General features: G+C 40.0%; 1 protein-coding gene across 1 annotated transcript in view; it reads left to right on the top strand.

Moving 5' to 3' along the window:
- Positions 1-21,941, top strand: part of gab3 (GRB2 associated binding protein 3) — a 192,046-nt gene that overhangs the window by 54,574 nt on the left and 115,531 nt on the right. The window lies entirely within an intron of this gene.

Genomic DNA, 21,941 nt, shown 5'->3' with positions numbered 1-21,941 from the left:
CCAGAGTCTGTGTGACGCCTGTCGGACTGCAGCAGTCGAAACAGTCCGTGGTTGGGCTGGCTGGGGTTTCAGATACGATCACGATCCTCCAAAACGCATCAACCGTGTATAATAAAGGTGAATGAGGTGCCATTTTTACAGGCTGATCTGTGATCTGTTATATTTTAAAGCAGCTGGAAGTGCTGCAGAGGGAAGCTTATCATCCAACTGGCTTATAATAGGAAACACTTATCGGCCTGCCTTGCATTTCCTGTTCCTCTGCTGACATGTTGCATTGCAGATACGTATAAGAACAAATGTGTGTGTCTGTTTGACATTCAAATACCAAACAACAGCTACTTTCTCAGCTGTAAAGTGTTTCTAGAATAAATTGTTCACATTTTTGCAGTGTTAGGCACTGCAACCAAAAACCGTATCATGCTGCTCTTATTGCTTCCCAGATAACTTTTTTTTTTGAAGGTTGTCCAAATGTCAAGTTGCACTGTATACTGTAAGCGAGGCCTGTCTAGCCTCCAAGGCTGCTCTTAAAATAACAATGGTCTGGATTAGAGCTCCAGCACATCCCCATTACAGACAGCACAGACACCAGCAATACATGTGTTTTCTTCAAATTGTTGAGCCATCCAGAGTGTGCATTTAGGAACGCAATCTGTGGTTCTCAACTGATTTTCATTGCACAAGAGCAATGGGCCTTCAGTAAGGCTGCCAGACTGTGCATTGCAGTACTTATTTTTGTTACTGCACCCCTGTTTGCAAGATGGAGTCAAAAGCACACCCGCAGTACTACCTGACGTCAGTGGGACTTGCAGCAAAAGTGTCACTGTCCTATCTGACAGAAAGCAGTGACAGCACATCACACGTTTTTCATTAGAGGCTTTCATTACTTAAAATATGTCTTTACGGAAGACATCAGCAGCTAAAGTTTTCAGTATGTGCTCGTAGACTTTGTCAAAGTTGAACACGTTTTTCGTGCAACTGACTTTAACAGTCAAAGTACAATTGTAAATGTCTCCTAAGAGCTCAGAATAATAGGTGGTAACCAGCTGTCTGCTATCATCTGTGACACTTGTAAGACTAATTCAACCAGAGAAGAGGTTCATAACAACAGCCACGGTTCAGGTCAGAGCTGGGGATATCATTTTTAAGTTGCTCCCTGACACATGCTCCACGCGAGTAACTTGAGAATCATGGGATGTTTTATAGCAAATAGTGAAGGCTTACATATGTGATCAATTTTAGATATTGGGGGAAGAAAAGCATTTGAACTCGGGACAAGTGGTTTGTTTCGATTTTCTATTGAACAACTCGAGGGCTTTTTGCAAAAGTATTGTACGACAAAACAAAGAAAGCCTGAGCACAACCATGATTTAGTCTAATGCACAAACGAGGCTTTGATGAGGTGGAGGTTAGAACAATTCTCCATGAACTGTCACTGTCTGTCACATTCACTCTGCTCCAATAACAGAATTAACAAGTTCTGATCTGCTGTGTTTCTTTAAACTATAGCTGGCTATGTTAATGTGTTTCATGCCTTTAAACATTGTTATCTTTCATCAGCAGCTTTTACTGTGGGAAAAAAGCCAAGGCGTTGTTCATCCATCACCTTCATCACAGTTTCTACCTTCCTCATTAATGTCTGGTTGCTCAGCTCAGCTGTATAGGATAAGCATTTGGTTTGTGCGACAGGTGGTCATAACCTGCTGCTGCGTTCATTAAGACAGTCCATACTGAATGAATTGTGACGTGACCTCGAATTGAAGCACCCTGCTGGCACTCAGTCTAATTTTAAAAGTGTCAGCCTGCATTGGCGAGATATCATCATTCAGCAGAATTACCGTCCAAAATTGGTGTCGAACATTTTCAGTGTTGTGCTGAAAATGCTGAAGCATAAAGCACAGGTACATCATTCTGCAGAATTTGCTCAGGATCTAGTCTGATATCAGAACAGAGACCATTGTCGATGGTGCTGATGACAATTTGCCTGTACTAATTTAGTTTATAAAAGGTAGCAGATAGACTGTCATGTTTTAAGTACAGTGATACATACAGCTAATATGAGGGAATGATTCAATGAGTCTGATCACTGCACTGTAATTTAATATCCATGTTTAATATCAGTGTTCTTCCAGCATACTGCAGTACAACAACACCCGGGACTACAACCTGAGCAATAAACATAGAGGTGGTTTAACATCGCTCTGATAGCGTCCATCAGAACTGAACACGTTAAGCTCTGTAAATGGAGAGATTACGACAGGCCTGTTGTTGTTGATGGATTGAATTGTGTTAGACTCTACAAGTGTGCCTAATAAAAGTGTATGTATTAGCATGGGGGGGATTTTTGGTGGGTGGCTTTGCTATCCCTTCCCGTGGTGATGGTGAGTAGGAGGTCAATATAATATTTACAAAGGTAAAGGACCACGAGAGGAAGAGCTCCCACCAGCAAGAGTGTTCTCTGTCTGACACAATATTTCTAAGACTAACCTCAAAGTACTGAGGGTTTAAGGTAAATGAATAAGATATACATAAGATCTACACACATTACAGTGGCAAAACAGTTTGTTTGTCACTGCCGCACAGAATGACCCACGAACGCTTTCATCTAAATCCATTACTGAAATTATTCATGGGAATATATGTGAACTGCTGTGGTTTAGGTTTGCTGTTTGTAGTTTTCTCTGGTGAACACAGTCTCCAAATGCAGACGCAAACCGCTCCTGATATCACACAGATCATTTTCTGTTTTGGATCAAATGGCTGTGACGCATGCTTTCAACTACATGCCACAAGAGTTCGCTTTGCAGCTAAGAAACACAGGAATTTTGTCCTAGAAAGACTGAAAAATAACTGACCTGACGTAACTGGTTTGACCTTTTTTGACCTCTGAAGTCTTGCATTAACTTCAGTTGAACTTTAGAATGCATTTTTGGTGGAAGCAAAGGTTTTATAGTGGTGTCACACCAGGGAGGGAACACTTTACAGCCATTATAAAGAGGAGGAACAAGAGCTGTGTGTCATGTTTCAGGCTTCTGTCTGGCTGTTTGTGTCACTGTCACACTAATGATTGAACAGTATCGGTTACAGCTTTATGCAAATAACAAGATAAAACTGAAGAAGAAAGAACGATAGAAAACTGCATTTGAGCAGGTAGACAGAGAGCAATGTCATGAGTATATACAGCAAGTATCACATTATTTAATAGTATATTATTTATCATGTCATATTTCTCCTTTTGCAGTTTATTAGAATTAAAATGATTTCAATTAAACTGATAAATTAGTTTGAGTTATTGTATGTGATGTATAAGTGGTGCTTCATCAGTCTGCAGTTTTTCCCAGCATTCATTTTAAAGTAAATAGAGCACCTCTCATTCTGACACAACTGGGAGCCGCTTTTTTATGAAGCAGCCATGAAGCTTACCGAGCAGGAGGTGAATGAAGAAAGAAAAGTGTATAGAAGGCAATTTATAACTGAGCTGAACTGATGCATCGGGTGGAATGGCAACTAGTATAACACTGACATGTCTGCTCACAGAGTGGAACATACAGTGTGTAACATAAGTCATTATCTCAGACATTTAGTCAGAGTGTGAATCCTCATAACTTTGGCCATGCCCTGACTTTTCCTCCAGTTTCACCTTGAGGTTCAAAGTTTTGTCTGTGAGTGAAATAACTCAACAACTCCTGGATGGATTGTCATAAAATCTGGAACAGACATTCATTCCCCCCTAACTGCTAAAGACAATAGTAGTCCCTCCCCTTCCACATGGCTCAATCATCGTGTCAAAAAATATAAAACCCTGATTAAACTTTTCATTTTTTTATGTTATTGTACACAAATTGTGGTAATGTTTAAACATTACAAGAAAATAACTCAAAAGCATCCAGTATAGCTCCAGCAAGAATTTGGTCATCGCGCAATACAGAGCCTGGGACAGATGGACAGATGGACAGACAAAGTTCTTTGTGTGCAATGAAGTTATATTCATGTCTGACAAATGTTTCACCACTGCAAATGAATACAATGAACACAACAAATAACGTAACCAAGCAGCTAATACTAGCCGCAGAGCAGAAACATGCATAAACAGAGCCTTCCTAGTGTCCACAAACCTGTTGTCCAGGTGCATGCTGGGAGGCTCTCCACTACACCCGCAACAATATTAATGTTCCAACCAGCCACAATCAGATTGTTCATTTGAATTTATGCACCAATTTAACATTCAGTATATCTATACATCCACATTTCCTAAAACCAACATACTTCTTATGAACTAACTGATTTCAGGAGAAAACTAAAGCCTAATCCACGAACATGACATCCGTCCTCTGCAGACAATGAGAATTTAATATAATAAAGAACCTCTCATGCTCTCCCCCCAAAAGTAGTATTCTGGCTACAGGAGAAAAAAAACCACAACACATAATCTACCTCCATTTATGACCCCCAGAAATATGTGGGGGCTTTAGCTGCTAAATGCTCCACCGTGTTCACCAGCTAGTCTCTGATTGTGGCAGTGAATTTTTAGAGCTTTTTCGCTGAAAGCATCTTTTGGCTGCATCCAAAAATGACACTATGACAGCAGTGAGACGCAACCAGAACAATAGAATTGCAGTCGGACAGCTGAACAGTGAGCTGAAGTCACTATAAAGCTCTGTAAAGCTGAGGGCAGCAGCACCTCAACGCCACAGTCTCTGTAGGTCCATCACTACAAGGGACCCCTCTGATATTGTCATTTGAATGACGTTTACTATTAAAATACTGATAATAGCTACTTTAAGGAGAGACCAATTAAGGCCAGCAGTAATATGGTCCAAATTTGATTTGAAGTCATTGCACAAAAAGGACAAATTTGGACATTTTCAGATATGTGCATACAGTGGTGTCAACATTTTGATGTGTTTGACCAAGTACCAAACACCAGAAAGAAGAGGTCCTCTTTGGCACAATAACTACATTATTGCAACAACAAATAATCTCATTATCAGGGGAACTCCTGACCCTTTGGACAGCAAGCACCTTCTGGCTTTAAACAGATGGCAGGAAGTCAGGAATACTACTGTACCTTCATCCCCATTGTAATGCTCGTATTACGTTTCTTTATTTCACCGGTGGTGCCGTTAGAGGTGCTGACACGTTACGTCACACGCTCTTGGCAGTGATATTTACACAGTCTTAAGTCAGTTGCTCAATTTGCCACCCCTGTTTGACAGTTGTGGCTGTTAATGAAGAGCTATGTTGAATGTATGAGACTTTGAAGAGACATCACTTCAAGCTGCTCCCTGTAGAATAAACTATTTCTGGGGACAGGGACTGAAACAGATGCCAATCGTCATCAAGATGAGGAAAAACTATCTTTACTTGAGAGATTAATGCATTTCAAGACACTGCAAGATTCAGGCCATATGTTTTCTTCATTTTACAAGAAAGAAAGAGCACTTCAAACAATGCATGCTGGGAGGTTTGATGAGTGAAGTGACAACTCAGGAGTATGTTCATTCACGTCATCATTTCAAGGCTTTTCCTCTGGTGCCACCATGACGAGGCTGACGTGTGGTTTGAGTGAAATGCTGAGATGGTGTCATAAAAAATTTGTTTATCAGACCATCATCAGGTCAAAATTTCAGGTTGCCCAATACTTCAATTTATGACCAAACACATGCAAAAGTTTGTTTACTGCCAATCGTCCATATACATTGTACACAGCTGAGCCTCATGTCATTCCTCATGGGCCCAAGGTGCTACTACACAAGTAAGAATTAAAAAATAATGGAAAATAAAAAAGGATATATATATATATATATGAATAGAACAGAAGAATTGCTCTAATCTGTAAAACTGTAATAAAATAGAATAAAAATGCTGCAAACATTTCATATTTAAGCTGCTCTCGCACACTCACTCATTGCTGGATTGTTCTTTTGATCATGCAAAAGCGTTTATTATCGGACTCATCTCTCGTTGCCGCACCCGTCTGCCTTTGACTTTGCCTGATCTCCTGTTCTCTGATAAATACCTTAGCCTTCTGTTTCTGTCTCTGTCCTTTCATTTCCTGGAGCTTTGTTTCCCTGCGATTGTTTGGTGTTGGCTTCACCAAACATTTAAAGAGACTTTGAATCTGTCTAAAATGATTGAACTGAGCGAGATTCCTCTGCTTCTTGGAGAGACCATATTTCTGAGCTGAACTGTGAACTGTGTGGCTATTTATCTGTCTCTGCCAAGTCTGAGATTAAAGGCAATCTGCGTGTGCTGCATTTGGGTGCTAAACACACCCATTACAACGTTGCGTACTTAGTATGAGGCAGTGGTGCATTAAACAGCGGTTAGAGGAGCAGGCTGACCCTCTTTATGTCCGCAGTGGAATACACCCATGCTCCCGGAAAAATTTTTTGAATGCTCAGTTGAGATACTCTTTCCTTTTTCAGCCCCTTGTCTTATTTCAACAGTGGCTGAATGAAATCCAAATAATTTGCCATAGGAGTTGATGCTGCAGAAAAGCAAACTACCTAAGCACTGCCTTTCCTACTCAGCGGTGCAGTGTGACCTCGTTCATTGTCGATGTTGCACTCTCAATGTCACTCTGACTTGTGCTTGGAGGAGCCAAGCATCCTTTTGAGAGAGATTGTTAATTGAGGTGGAAAAAATGGTTGAAGGAGGATTACTTGGTCCCTGCCTGCTACCAAAAAAGTAATTCAATAAAAACATCACTGAGCTCACATAATTACTTTTCAGTGACAGTGTGGTTGAACATTATTATGTTCAGTCGTACCTCACGCAATCATACTTAATTGAGGCAGAGGTTTTTGTTTGAGTAGATGATTTTGCTGGGTATGCTATGTCTGCAAGGTATAAATAACACGACAGAGAGAGCGGAAGAAGAATTACACAAACGCTGCAGCAACCTCGAGACTGGTGCCTGCACTTCTTGGATTTTTCCTTGTTATGCAGAACAAAACTTGAGCTCTGCGCTGAATATTTGGTCATGTGCTCCAAAGTTGAGGCACATTTGCATTTTAAATAACAGGTGGTGTTTTTGACAGTGAGTTTCATCAGTAAAAACTAACAAATGCACTTCTAGGAGCAGCTGGTCAGTGTAAATGCTTTCTCTTCTCACGTGTGGCACAGTGACTCTGAAGGAGAAGGAAGCATATCCATTGGTTGATCATAAATTTGAGGGGACGCACAAAGCTGAACATGTAAAGGGGCACGCTGTGGGAAGTGTTGAGATCAACACGGAAGGAATTAAAATGATTTCTTCAGGTCACTTTTGCATCTTGACTGAGTGTCAAGGTCATATTTAAGGCTATGGCACAATCTGAGCAAAGTCTGGCAAGGGTGAAGGTGTTTATGTGTCTGTCAAATGGAGGAAACTTGGAATGAAGTTGCCTGTTAGAGATTTCTCTTTTTTTTATTTAGGCTGCCACTGTCAAAACAAACCTGTACGGCTTGATCATAAATTTCAATCCCCATTGAAATACACATACTGTGCATTCACTAACCCACAACAGAACTCTTTACCTTGAAATGCTCACATAGTGAACAGAAAAATATATTTGCAGAAAGAAAGTGAAAGAAATCCCAAACACTTCTCTTAAAAAAGGTCCATGGGGTGGTTAGTTATTTGCCACCATTCTTCATCAAGAGATGTAATGACTTTTAAATGGGAAGGTGATATCGCCTTTGATAAATCACAGCTGGCTCAGACCCAGAGTTGCTCATAATGACTGAATGAACCTTTCCCAGTTAACCATTTTGAAACGTATGCTGGAATGTTTTTTTTAGTAATTTAATTTGTCCAATACTTTGGTTTATGACAAAATAAAAGCTTCTCAATGTACGCATTGTCATTTTGAGCATGTGAACATACTGACATTAGCATTTAGCTCAAAGCGTGCATAAATATAGCCTCACAGAGCTGCTAGCATAGTTGTAGACTGTAGATTAAATCTTGATTAGCATGATCTTGAAATTTGCTTCAGGTGTGTAATCAATCATCGCAGGCACATTCACATAGTGAGGTAATACTAGCTGATTATGACAAATTACAGAAATTAATGGAAACTAAAAATAAATAAATAAATTTAAAAAATTTGTAGTTAATTAGTAGTTAAGGAGATGATGCTGGCAACTGCTATAGACATTGAAACAAATACATAGCAAAATAATGAGTGGAGAACAATCTGTGTGGTTGCCTCTGGAGGTTTAGGCCCCTAACAAGAGTTCATTCGGTACTCTGAAACCAACTATAATCCAGGGCAATTTCTAGGGCCCATGTCAACCTCTGACCTCCCTGATTCAATCAGGGTTTTCCTTTTGGTGCAGCATCAGAGGTGCTAAGTATTTAGTAACTTCTCGTGACAGATTAAACTTTGTATTCAAGAACATTTACCAAATTTTCTTGCTCAATTCTTTTCCAGTGTCCTCTCTGAAAGGATGCTGCTATTGACAGGCTCTGACGTTTGCTAAATACAAGCCAGCCGTTTACCTAATTTTATTAAACCGAACGTGGTTTTTTAAATCGCTGCCTAAAGACAACCATAAGTGATGATTGCACTGTTTTCTCTGTTCCATAAATGACCAACAAATGAAAACAGCATGGATAGCCTCAGGTGAAGGCAGACAGACAGAGCAGAGGTTAGTACTGAAGTATTTGTATTCCTAATTTTCTACATGGTCCCTGTGAGATCAGAGCAGACACAATATGTCTTAAATGCTGCTTTCTCCAACTACGAAAAATAATCGGTGTTTTTCAGCAACCTAGAAGTGAAGATACACTTCATTAACTTGGTGTGCAAAGTTGCTTTGTGTTTTAAATGATCTTAGTAAGATGAAATAGATGTTGTTGAAATTATTATTCATGAATGAAACACACAATTCTAAATGCATCGCATTTGTGAAGAGGCCCTCAGTCAGAAGCCCGTGTTGAGCTGTGTAAGCACCAAATGAAGGATTGGATTGAACAGTTTCCAGACACAAACTGGATTCATAGTAAGGTAATCGGCTTCTCCGTGGTTCACTGACCAGTAAAACCTCAAATAACATCTGATGTTTGTTCAGTTCTTTGGCTAGATGTGTAAGACGAGAAAGAAAGGAGGCAGCATCCATCTGACAGAAAGGAGCGTGATTTCATTGTCCTGATGAAAGTGACCTGTGTACTCGGCCAGCTCAAAGTGACTGACGGCACTTCAAGTGGAGTTTTTAAACTATAAATATGAACCTGCACATTGAATTACGCCTCATATTCCATTTTCAGGCAAAAATTAATGTTGTGTTTGACTTTGGTACAACATCTTTTTCATGTTTAGACTTTTTCAGGCTTCATTAGCTTGAATCTCTCTCCACAGTTTCTGCAAGTCTATAAAAATCAAATTGGCAAAATTGCTTCCTAAAAAGTAATAATAAAACCTAATCTAAAAAATGTGTTCGCTTTAGATGTAGAACTGATTCAATTTATGATTTTCAAATAGGTGAAAGAAAAACCAAAACGTTGTGGACAGAACTGCTCAGATTCACATGCAGTTTGTGAGGCTCAGTGTCCATCACGGTGATTTGACAGGTGCTGTATTTACATTAACACTCAGCAAACACGGATTTCAAATTGAATTCAGACTTTGCTGCATACTCGAGCTTTCACTGGCAAATGTGAAGCAGATGTGAACAAACGAAAGGTCCACCAAAGCTTCGCCACAGCAGCCATAAACCCTGTGGAGCGAGAGGTGCACACCTCTGAATTTAAAGTGACTGACCCATTTCCTGCTTGTACAATGGCTTATCCGGATGGGTTGCAAGGCAATCAACAAAACACCGGTGAGAAGGAGAGGCTTATTGAGGCAATAGAGCTCAGACTTCAAAAATCTTTGCTTAACTTCTAAACATCATTAACGAACAAAATCCTTCCAGATGTGATGATGTGAAATTAACAGCTTGATGGACACATGAGAAAAGCAGTAAGGTATGCGAGTGATTCACCTTCTGCTGCATCTGTGTCTGAGCTATGCAAATAAGCTCAAATTCAGACCGTAGGTTTTGAGTGGTTTCTGAATGCCCTTTTATTCAGCATGAACACATATGAGTCCTGGTATTAGACACAAGAAACACATGTCAGACTTGGAACAACAATGACGCAGAGATGTTTGAAGTGTGATTAAAGCTTAAATAAGTGCAGTTGAGCAAAGACCATGTAATCCTGCATGAACTGCCTGTTTTTTTCCTTCAACTCTGAGCTGTTGAAGAGGCCTCTATTGTATTAGGCTTTGACACATGGTTATCACTTTGTATGAACTTCAAACTCATTGATGAGACACTCTTTGACTTGCTGGACCGTTACAGTGCAGTTCCTCTATTGGCCACTAGATGCTGGGTGCAAGGAAAGTCTGATTGTGCTGCAGTTCTGGAGAAAGCTCCCCCACTGAGGTCTGTGGTCAGTAAATCTAACAATGGTTGAAAACAAAGATGTTAAAGCTTAAAGAGAAGTGAATGCTTTGGTTTAATCATGCAGGAATATGAATTAGATCAAAACCATCCCTTCAGAAATCTTTGTTTTTCTACAGTTTGTATTTTGTCCCAGGCAGGATCTAATAACAACATAAGCATTATTTCAGCCAGTAATAGAATTGTTTAAGTAAACTTCAAGCCAACTGACATTTAAAACACATATGCTGCATATTTTCTATAAAGAAACACCCTGTAGACAATAATTTCCTCTATATTTTTCTATTTTTCTCCTCTGCTCTTCCAGGAAATGTAGAAGAAAAGCTTGGCGTCATACTGTGAACGCAGAGGACACAGTCGAGACATAGACATTACAGACCACCGTCACCTGGACTAAAGGACAATCCTGACTGAGTCTGCATAATGTTGTTTGTAGATAGGCAGTTTGTATTGTCTGCAAAGAAGCGTTTTTTTGAGCTCAGAGTATCTGGATTCAGGAAAACAAACACCAAGACAGAAGAAATACTGAGGTCCCGACAATACAAATTTGGATGTGATAACATTTAGAAAATGCAGACAGAAATGAGAATAAAGACACTTTGGGGTTATTTTCTGTGTTTTGACTGCCACACAGGTGCTCCCATGTGACGCTGGACCTGGGAACATGTACAAGTACAATCAGCGTCTGCAGAGTTGGCACCTGTAATTTAATATAAATGTATAAACTTAATAAACTCATGACGCCGCATGAAATACTTTACAACCAACTATTGCCGTAATGCAGCAGACAAGGTGATAATCAACATGCATGAGAAAATGACACTTTTTGCATCTCTATTGTTTACTACTAGAGTACACGCCATGAGATGTCAGACTGACCTGATTATGTTTCGGCTTTTAACAAATTGTGTCTTCAGAAAGACATTATTAGGTCCAGTCACAGACAACACCAACTGGCGACATAAAATCTCATTCCAGCACATCATAACACCAGCTCAGAGCTGCAGTACTTACTGACAGGTCGGTAATATATCATCACAGAGTAGTACCATGTATGTCACCAAACACTCACTGTATATAAATAAACTTAACCATGACCACATCAATTCAACATTTCAGTGTGAGTACATATAACAGCTTGGCTTTATGTCTATATATAATTAGAAGATGAGGATGCAGATGCTGTTTATCAAGACCTTTAAATTGATTGCTTGTTTCGTGAATTACATCCAAAGGCTCTACTGTCTGTTACTTTGAGCCAAGATAAACTTTGATGCTTGTCACCAACGTGTCTTCTAGGGGACTAACTGAGCACAGAGGGCTGCTTTGTTCAGAGCTATTTGCAGTATCTTAATGTGAGTGTTGGAGGCTCTAGACCGAACTGAAAAGTCTTGACATGACTACTTGTCCCCTCATATTTGACTGGAAGCAACTCCTTAACACTGACACACCTGGCCCCATCTTATGCATGATCATTTCAATATGCTTCATCCATGCTAATATGTACTCACTCATTAGCCCCAAAAGTTTAATTTGTTCAATTTGTTGTGGTCTTTAGATCACTTCAATAGTAGATTTTGCACATCATCAGCGCACATACAAGCGTTGTCCTTGTGTTGGACTAAAAACAGCAAATAATAATGGTCCTCGATAGCTTCCCTGAGGTATCCTGCAACCAGTAGGTTTTACACTTAAAAGAGATGCATCAAATTGTGTTTCCATTTGGTCAAATTACAAGCCAGAGTGAAGTTTTGCTCATTTAAAAACAAAACAACTGTGATTAAAATTAAATCAACTGTGGCACCAGAGTGAAGCAGTACATTTTCACACACATTTTCTTATCTCGTCAGTGATCACCAGATGATGGTAATTACAGATGGTCCGAATAGATAAAAGGATAATCACAGTTGCCTTTTGACACCTTAAAGAGAATCACATACACTAGTTACTGCAAAAGCAGTAAGATGAACCAACGTGGAGACGGAAAACATCTGGGAAATTGTGGCAGCATTTATTTAAAATGGAAGCAGTCTGAAGCTTGCTAAGTGGGAATGATGACCTCTTACTGCTGTGGTAACTGAACAAACTCATCAGTTACGCTGTCAACAAGAACCTGCACATAATGGGCTTCTAAAAGCTGCTATCATATTCAACCCAGTCCAAACATATTTCTGACCTGATGCCAAGTTTAGAATAAAAGTGAAATGAGTCTGATGCTGAAGAAAGTTTTGTCTGTGTATATCCAGTTTCCATGATGGTCATAAAACCAAGTGATGACATAGAGGACAAACCTCCCTCCTGGATATCCTTCATCCGTTTGTTTGATGTAGACAATAACATACTGTGTATTTGTCCAGGTTTGGCATATTCCTATGTGTTATAGACAATTCGTTGTGACTTTCAGCACGGCCCTACTTCTTATTAGGTCATTCCCTTTTTTGCCCACCCTCTTGAAGGCCTGAATTTTGTTCCAGCAGGATCAAGTGCTATGAAGGCCATGAATGACTGCCAGACAAAAATGTCCCAGATAAGAACGCTGACAGCAACACTGAACACCTGCAGTTTGTACGTCTTCTTCTCGCCCTATGGTAGCTCTGTTTAAGCACGCTGAAATGGGAGTCTATCAAACACACAGTTCCACAAAAATGATGCTGACAAGAGAGATTTTACATGCTGCGCTCAATAAAACTGACTTTCAAGACAGAATGGGAAACTCCTATACAGTGGCATTAAAATGTTCAGTTTGTGTTTGCTTTGGCTTAAATTTCACAGGCTCCGACCAACATGCAGATTACACTTTCCCTCCACAAATATTTGGCAAGAATTCACAATAACAACTTGCTGTCACTATTACTTTTCCTGCTTCAAGTTAGAAACCTGATATTACCCTCACTCTCGAGCTGAAAGAGGGTGGAGATAAAGGCGAGAATGTGTGGGAGAGCAGAGAAGAAAAAGCAAGGTTTCTAAAAGGCAAAATGCCAAGGCTGAGACCTTAGACCTTCTTCTCTTGGAAAACTGGGAATCTGTGAAAGTTAAGATTCAAGGTTACAAGGAAACAGAGTGAGGGTTCCCAGTTTGGGTTCCAAGTCCTCACCAGGGAAGCAGATCTTTAAAATTGCACATAAGAGATAAGATAAGATAAGGTAAGATGTACCTTTATTAGTCCCACAGTGGAGAAATTTCAGGTATTACAGCAGAAAAGAGGATAGCAAAAAATAGAGGGCATCAGTAAAAAAGACATTAAATATCAAACATGCAATATGAACAATATAAACAAGGAATATAAAAATATGGACAATGATACTGATATTGCACGTATATCATTTTCTTCCATTGCTTGCTCAATTGATCACGACTTCCTTTCAACTTTCATCCTGCATTAATGGGCTGAATTAATTTGTCTCACCCATCTTTTTGATTCCATAACAACCAAACACTGAGTGGTCTCCTGGTTACTTTACTGCTGAATGCAATCTGAAAAACAAATATATTCAATACAATTCTACAATTTCTTCATCTTAAAAATGAAACTTCTTGCCTAACTGTCTCATGAGTGCATCTGGTTTCAGTTGGACAAAAGAGTGGACATGTTGGTTCTTTTTCATTTACTGTGAATTAATACACGCTGCGACATGTTCAGTGCACTTGAAGACAGCCTTTGCGATTTTATTGGATCGTTGAGAAGAGACAGCAACAGGACACATTAGAGCGTGGACAGGCTCGACATGCAACAACATGCATTTGCGTCTTCAGCTGAAGGAATAGATGTTGGGCTTGGGTTTCCTCTGTGGTGTTTTTCATTTGCCTGGTTAGAATAACTGCAAGTAAAATGTTCCTTTGATGAATTTTCTCTTCTACGCTTTTATTCCCCTCATTGAAATTGATGCTATTTATTACTGCAATGAAACGGCCCTAAAACTTTTAGAACTTCCTCTGTTACTCTTTATTTCATTTCAGCTTATCTTCTTTTCCTTTTTATCGCCTGTTTTAAATGGCAAGACTTGTTTTAAGCCCTTTGTAAAACACTTTGAATGGTCTCTGTGTTTCAAAGACTTGCCTTGAAGCAGTTTATATTATATAAGCTTGGGATGGTATTTTTGGTATTTTGGACAATGCACAACAACAACAAAAAAAAATCCCAGTGGGATCTTCAGAGCAGTCTCAGGGCCACACACGACCTGACCAACAGTATAGAAACTGTCTGAGAAGAAAATGACAAGTAAGCAAATGAGCAAATTCTCCCAATTCGGTTAGAGGCTCATCCATGGCAACTGCCTCTGTTGTACAGTGGTTTCCCCACTGAAATGTGTTGTAACCAGACATGGAGTCATGGTGTTGTGCACCATTTGAAGGGTTCCACCAGCAATGGGAAGCCTTGACATTTTAAAGGGGGAGCTGCAGGACAGATGCCAGCATATTTCAAAAGACAAACAGCACCAGAACTGAGGCCCCGCTCTCATAGTTCATCGAGAACAACCACTGTGTCAGAGTGACAGAAGGCTGCCTCCCACACCGAATCGTCTTCTCCCAGCTGGTGATGGGTAAAATGGTCAGATAAGGGAGATTAAAAAAAGAAAAAGAAAAAAAAAACCCTCTGAAGGCCACCCTGTAAGAAAAGTTAAGATGAGTACTCAACCTTTGAGAAAAACAACCCTCTGATCCACTATCATGATCAGTGTCAAACCAAATTCACAGCACCAAAGACGCAGGAAGAGCAGAGAATAAGCCAACGTCTAAACATGTCGTCATTGCTGTGACAACATAGAGCAGCGGCTGTAAATACAAAGCTACAAAGGTGCCTCTGGACCGGCCGTGTGACGATACACTCTATATATTAGCCTCGAAACTGACTGCAGTATGTCATTGGACACATAACCCTGCTGCATCTAAAAACACCACTGAAAAATAGGACGTGCAACAACCCATTTATTCGGTTTGTATCAGAAGCAATGTTTTTGAGGAAAAATAAAATTAATTTCAAAGCTGAAGCAAAATACAGCAAATGTGCTCTGTGGACCACGTTCTTATTATAGTTGAGTCCATATGGCCCAGATGTGTTCACATTAATATTCAGACCATGGATTTTCAATTATAAGGTCTGCACTGAGATCATGTGGACTGTGATGGCTGCGGCCTAAAGGGCAGTGTACACCAAAGGCAGTTTGCAGCTTTAAAAGAAACACAAAGTAATTGTAGCTCTGGATCACAGTGAGCTCCATCTGATCATGACACAGTATAATCAGAACTATAAATGTGTACAAATGTTCTGTTTCATAGACACATTAAAAACAGAATTCGGGTGAAATTATTTTTTCCCAAACTAATGTGAAAGACTTGTATATAAACAGAATTCACAGGAAATCCAGTTGAATATCCCTAAAGAGAAAAAGATCAGCTATAACGTATTCGTTCAGAGTAAGTTGTCTCCATTAATTTGTCACCTAGCAGTGGGCGTTATGTGTGATTATTTGGTATTTAACAGTGACACACTGTAACAACAGACACAAGTCCATTTTAACATTAGTTTTTTGTTCTAACCGAAAACACGACACCTCACCTGCTAAACATCAATTTATCAGACGACAGATATACTGTGCACCTCGACAATTAGAGGGTGACACAGCGATGTTAGATGGGAGGTAAATTTTGTTTGTTAGAGTGATACGATTATACTAAAAGCAGTGCTTTGATAAATCGAAATGTAATTAATGCGGGTGACACACATTGAAGGCATGGTGTTAGCGGCAGTGCTGTAGTGTAGTCTTGCCTGCAACAGCATATAGTTGAAAACACACGTGTGAACTCATCCCAGCTCCACTCGGAGCTTCGGCCTCATTATGTTCGATGTCGTGGCACTCCTATCGACAAGTGCTGAAGAGGCCCGATGACGAACAGTGGGGAATAACTTTTGAGGGGAGACAGTGTTGCCAGCCTCTCATCCCACTGTTAGACGGCGTTGCAGCTGGCTCTGAAGCCTGGGGCGTTGTGCCCTGGGGTCGCAAAGCACTGGAGGGGCATCTTTGAGAAGACAAGTCCCAGTGAGAGAGGCCGGGGTCTTGGCGAGGCTCACGCCCTGGAGAGTGGGCTCTATGAGGAATGAGGTTTCACAGGGCAAACTGACTCCTTCTGCTGCCATTCAAAAGGTGTTTTTTGTGGGAGGGGGTCAGTTGAGTGAGACAAGGCAGCAGGTATAGAGGCAGAAGGTTGTGCGCTGTGTAATTCAATTCAATTGTTGCCTACTGCAGCTGTGAATGAAGGCTTTGTCTGCTTTTAACTGGTGGATGAGAGAAGAGGCTCAGCTGAGGATTAGTTCAGCCCTTGTGTGGGTGTTGACTGTGTCACCATGTCCATCACCATCCAGAACATCAGCAGCTTCAACAGCCCAGGCAGCATTCACTTTAGCTGATGCTGTCACCTGTTACAGTGTATACCTGTCTAAACTTGCATGGACTCAGCATCTTCACATATAAACAGACAACAAACCAGATGTTTGAAATATTTACTTGTCTGTGTTCACAAGACTTGAACAGACAAAAATCAAAGGTGTAGAGGCTGAAAGATCCCTGAATTTATTCCCTTGAATGGCTCAACTTTAAAAAAAAAAAAAAAAAAAAAGGCTGAATTTTTTAAAGCTGCTGATTTACAGCATTTAAAACAGATGCGCGATGGGAACAAACAGAACATCTGGTCAAACAATCTACAAATGTAAGTAAAAATTACCAGATAATCAGAGTAGTCGTGTTGAAATTCAATTGGTCACGCTGTAGAATTTGCTTTATGCAGTTACTTCACCAGAATTGTTGCAAATCCCAATGATTTGCATTTAGAACAACCCATTTTACTGAATTATGTTTCATATTGTTGTATTTTAAGTGTGCCTTGCAATACAGGTCATTATGGTATTTAAGGGTCAGAAGAAGAAACAAACTCATTAAATTGAGAAGCTTCAATGAGGGCCTCTTCACAAGGAAGCTTTGTTTTATTCTAAACTGAAGCGTCACTGAATTACATTTATGATGTTGTATTGTCATCTTGTTCTGTGTTCCAGTGCCAACAGGAAACTAGAGTGGATGACGGGTTTTGAGGTGAAGCTGCTTTGGATACAAGTGACAAAATTAAGGGAAAAACTCAAAAAGACATACAAGGTCCTGTGGAATCATACCTGCATGTGGTATAATATCCAAACCAAACCAATAAGCAACAATATTTTGAAAACAAATGTTTTCCTAACATGAAGGACTGACAATGTTGTTGTGCTACCCCCATCAGTTACTTAGATTTGCCTTTCTTTGTCTTTGGAGGATATGAAAGTCTCCCACAACAAAAGGGTATGATCACGGGGTGGCCATGACAGGCAGCTGGCAGTGGTTTCCCCTGATGCATGAGGCAATCAGCTCAGGACCATCCATAACTAATCAAGTGCTCATTGCCTAATGCACACGGGAAGGCCAAACCCCACCTCCACCACCTCGCCAGAGCACATTTCAGCAGCCTCAGCCAGACGTGTGCAGAGCCAAGGCTGCTTCCACTATTGTCATGGATGCATAGCCGTTAAGGGAACCGTCGGACGTTATGAAATTTGACCTCCTGCTCGTTTTAAAGATAACGAAGTCCAATATCTTAGAGCTAGAGGTGCTGCCACTTGGCAAGGTATTAGGGTATTGCAGATGCTGATCCAGTCACCCCAAACCTTCTCATCATGAAACAACATGATGCATTGCTCCCTCTGGTGTGTTACCCTCACTCCAATCTCCTCAATCAACAATGTCAGCGGCACACTGATATTGTCTGATCATTTTTGGACACATTTCACCAAATCCTACCTACTATTGCTACAAAGATGGCAATGTATCAAAGGGATGAAGCAGATCTGCAGTTTAAAGTCCATTGTGATGATTTTGACTCTGAGCTACCAGGAGCCCTTTGGCCTGAAAGTGACCCACATCCTACAAAGCAACGATGGCTGAATCAGGACAGCTGAAGCTGTAATCAAAGACTAGTCCCATGTCAGGCCTGTACCTCATTTAATCCCACTCCCTGCCTTACCTGGAAACATCATTTAATTATGGTGTGGTCTTTGATCATATTTCTCTCTAGAACTTTAGGGGTGGCTGTAGTAAAGATCCCTATTTTTCCTCATCACTAATGGGCCCTTGTTGATTGAGCTCACCTGATCACTTCTCATTTAAAGACGACTCCCTCTCACTCACCTTCACCTGTGCATGCAGCAGCAGTTCTGATTCAACATTACGTGTGTGTTTTATTCTCACTTTATGTCCAGAAATGCAATTCCTTTGAGTTTTGGAAGAAATAAACCTTTAAACTTCATTTCAGAGAGAGAGAAGTCAAGTTTCTCTGTATTAGAAAATAACAAAGTTCCACAATCAGTTGTTAAAAAAAGACAGTAGTGTTTTGATTCCCTGTTTATTTGATCCACGGCACCACTGAACTCAAAAGCACAAGGGACTAGATCCACTTTGTCCCGACATGCGTCTTACACAGCCGCTTCAATGAGCCCTACTCCCAAGCAGATGTTATGGAGCAGCCTAGAATCACACCAAAACCTGGACCAGAAGGTCTATTACACACCTTAGCATCTATCGACGGCTGCACAGCAAGTTATTATTGCAGGCACAAATATAGAGTCCACCTTCAGGGCCTTGAAGAAAATGCAGCACCACCTTGTTTATTAAATATAATTAATCATAATCAAACTAATTGCAATTACTATATACTTGAATTACAGTAACTCAATCTGGCTGTAAGCTACATAGTTTTCTCAGTTTAACTATTTATTGGGCAAAGGTGAGTGCCTTCCTTTTAAATCCCCCGCCTGCTTTCCCTCTGCTCTCCAAGTGGCCTCTGCGTGGCATATGCTAATAATAAGGGCTGAGGCAAAGTGAATGAGGCGAAGTGGAACGACTAATGAAACGCATCCATAGATTTTAGCGCTCCCTCCAGAGCCAAAGAGGACATCATGTCACTGTTTCACAGGCTTAGTGGCACTGTTCATGATAAAATAAACAGGCTCATAAAACTGGTCAAGTGCCATTTTAACACTACTCGTCAGCCATTTTAAAACCTTTTAACAAAAGTACATTTACTGAAGCACTGTACTTTAGCACTGTACTTCAGTATTTCAATTTTACACTACATTTCAGAAGCAAATATTGGACTTCCTTTTTTTTTGTTACTGCATGTGTTTCTAATTAGTTACTGTTCAGATTACAATTTATCATGCACTCGCTGTCCAATAAAAACCATATATCTCCAGATTTTGTGATTTTGAATTTGATTTTTTCTGATAAATCTGAATTTGACTTTTAACAGGTTGAGAGAACTCTGCCACTTCTTTAACAGTTTTAGAAAAACATTGGATCACATGGGAAATGCATTGTGACGAAGCTGAAAGCAGGTCTGATTTTCTGAGCTCATGAAAAGGTGACTTTTTAAAGACACATGGTTCTCACAGGACAGCTATGTTACAAACATTATGCATTGATGTAGATTAAATGACCCAACAGTATATAAAGTACTATTTAGCTCAACCTTGAACTTCTACACCAGTAAAATGCAACATACACATGAATGTAGCCATAATATTAATCCAAAAACATCACACATAATAGTAAAACACTGATTTTACTGCGTATTGAGCTTTTACTTTTCAATGTTAATGTTTCAGCAGTTTGTACGCTAATACAACACAAAACAATAAAAACTATTTTCATACTTGAAGTACATTTTGCTGACATTATTTACATACTTGGGTTGGGTTGGGCTGAAGTCTGCAGATCACCGAATCCCCCTACGCTGCACAAGCACCAACATTCATTCATATAACATAAAACACACAGTCAAGAATCTCCATTAAAGCAGTTTATTCAAAACATCATTATTAGTAAGAATAAAGGTCTGCTGCTGTTTGCTCCCCGTGGTCTTTTACTGCATGCCCTTATGTAGCGTTCAGTGTCTAAAACATGTACTTACAAATATGGTGTACATTCTTTGAAGTAGCATAACTGCAGGAGTAACACCAGTCGTGGTATAAATATGGTTACCAGTGTGTACACATTAATTTGTAACCTACTGGGAAAAAATGAGCTTATGCTGTAATAGGCTATAAACTAAAAATATGTATCACATATACTCTTCAACCTTTGGCAAAGGACATGTTTTGTCATTGAGGTGGAAGGACTGGGAGGGGAGTCACACCATGCTGACCAGGTCACAAATCCTGTTTTCAGCTTGCAGTGCCTGTAGGATCTGAATCCATCACTATATGTCTGTCTGCATTATGCATTTCATTGTGTAGTCACTGAGGTGACATGAACTTGAAATAATTAGTCGCATCTACTATGTCCCCTTGACCTCCGATTTTGACGCACATATCTGCAGTTTCATTTAACCTCTTCAGGCCCACTAACCCACCCATCACAAACTCCCTTCATATCATTATTTTAAATTCTAGCCACAGTGCCTCACGCGTCATATACTGTACCTGCAAAGAAGTGATGGAAGGAGCAGCTGCATGTGTCATATTGTCACACTGCAGAAATCCTTTTAAATGTTTAACCCTTAAATGCATACTTGTCTAATTCATTCGTTTCATTAAATTAAGCTCTCAACTCCCTGGACTTCATCAAACCATTTGATTTTAATAATGTTCTGCTGCCAGAAGTCAAAAATGATTAAAGAAAAAAAAAAGGGGCTAGTAGAGATTGTGGTATGTCAGAGTTTTATAGTTTTTAATAAGCGTATTCTGGATGCAAATGGCTAATGTTGTGTTTTCCTATTTGGCCTCATGGTGGCACTGTTGTCTCACTGTTACTGTGAGTAAACACACAATGATTAAAAAAGTTTCTTTAAATTAGCTCACTGCCACAGTAATAGGATGGTGCAGCACCTGGGTGTCAGGTGGAGTGCCAAGCAGCATTTTCTTCATTGTCAGGGGGGTTTTTGATGAAAACAGCTCTGGAAATGAAGACATACCTAAGGCTACAAAAAGCTCAGTAATCTTGTTGAAAAATCACCGTTCCTTACTGCAAACGCTGAGTGTGTGAATGCGCAAATATTATTCATTTTAAAAGTTCGTCTGTCAACACAAGATGTCCATTCCCGGTTTGTGTGCAATGGAGGCTTCAAGCTCCCACATCACACTTATGTAAGTTTCAAAGTGGACCGTGACTGGCTTCCAAACTAGCTGTGATGTCATGAAGTTATGCTCATTGCTCACATTTAAGGTGAGCACAGAAAAACATCCTTCAGGTGGACATGAAAACAGCCAACAGTGTGAAAGTCTGCATGGGGAAGATCAAACATCAAAACACATTTGTGAATTGAGGGGGACTTTAAAATATCCAGGGGGGAATCAGGGTGTAAGGGGTTAGCAAATAAACCCTGGAAGTGCCACTTTATAGCATAAATCTGATTGTTAAATTGAGTGTGTGGAGGTAACTGTCAAGCGTCTGTGTGTCACTTAGAAAATGTGTTGTTCATCACTGCATGTT

Source organism: Chaetodon trifascialis, chromosome 16, assembly GCF_039877785.1.
Source record: "Chaetodon trifascialis isolate fChaTrf1 chromosome 16, fChaTrf1.hap1, whole genome shotgun sequence".
NCBI lineage: Eukaryota > Metazoa > Chordata > Actinopteri > Chaetodontiformes > Chaetodontidae > Chaetodon > Chaetodon trifascialis.
Note: the sequence above shows the minus strand (reverse complement) of the source record. Positions and strands in the feature narration are given on the sequence as shown.